This window comes from Octodon degus, unplaced genomic scaffold (genome assembly GCF_000260255.1).
Source record: "Octodon degus isolate 3935 unplaced genomic scaffold, OctDeg1.0 scaffold00005, whole genome shotgun sequence".
NCBI lineage: Eukaryota > Metazoa > Chordata > Mammalia > Rodentia > Octodontidae > Octodon > Octodon degus.
Genome location: NW_004524581.1, coordinates 30,200,023 through 30,201,339, shown reverse-complemented (window position 1 = coordinate 30,201,339; position 1,317 = coordinate 30,200,023).

The window sequence follows — 1,317 nt, the reverse complement described above, 5'->3', positions numbered from 1 at the left end:
ATTATTATTTTTAATTTTATTTATTTATTTATTTTTTAGTCAGACTTCTTTGATGTGTGTATAAATCCTTGTGAACAGGCATGCAGACCAGATGTAGAATATGGGCAGTATCCCAGGAACCCCCCTCTCTAGGCAGGACCCCCTACTCACAGGTGCACTGTGTTTTTTGTTTGTTTGTTTTATTTTTCTGAGACAGGGAATCACTGTGTAGCTCAGGTTGGCCTTGAACTCACCATATTGCCTGGCCAGGCCTCAAAACTCTTGGAGATCCTCCTGCCTCAGCCTCCCGAGTACTGGGGTTACACGTGTGCACACCACACCTCACAGTGAGCTCTCCTCTGGTGTCTCCATGAGTATGTTGTGTACCTGATTGCTCACCATCATTAGGTCTGTGTGGTGCGGGTGTCATCGGGTGCTCGGGGCTGCGGATCCGCCCACCACTGGGAGCTGTGCTGTGCTTTTATGGGTCATGGTGGCAAGCACCTGTAAAAACAGCACTCTGGAAGGCTCAATCAGACAGATTTTTTTTTCCTGGCGGTACCAGGGATCGAACTCAGGACCTTGCTCTTGCAAGGCAGGCACTGACGCCACTGAGCTATAGCCCCAGGCCCCTCCCCCCCAGGCATATTTCAAGTTGGAGCCCAAAGTAGTGGCTTAGCAAGACCCTGTCTTTATTTTTATTTATTATTATTTTTTAATGTATTTGGTTGTTACAGGGCCTCACTGTGCAGGACTCACAGTGATCCTCCTGTTTTCAGCCTCTGCTGTGCTGGGGTTACAGGCGGGCACCGCTACGCCCGACTCTGTGGCCGGCCCAGCCAAGGGCAGGGCTGGAGTGCCACTGCCTATGCAGGCGCTTTAGTCTGCTGAGCTATCTGGCCAGCCCCAAGACCCTGTCTTTAAAAGTAAACAAATAAGGGGGCTGGTGAGATGGCTCAGTGGTCTAAAGCACCTACTTAGAACAAGCTCAGCAAAACAGAGGGACCGCGGTTCAATCTCCCAGCACCACATGCCAGCCAGTCCCGCCCCCTGGTGGGCTGAGCTGGCCACACACAGACACAAAATAAATAAATAAATAAATAAATAAATAAATAAGAGAATATTAAAAAAAAAAAATAAAAAAATAAAAGTAAACAAATAAGGGCTGGCCAGATAACTCGGCGGATTTAAGCTCCTGTTTAGGCAGACTCAGGGACCGGTTCGATCCCCAGAGTGCTGTGCTGGTCCAACCCCCGGGGTGTGCTGAGAGGCAACTGAGCCGAGGTGTGGTGGCTTGTACCTGTAATCCCAGCACTTGGGAGGCTGAAAACAGGAGGA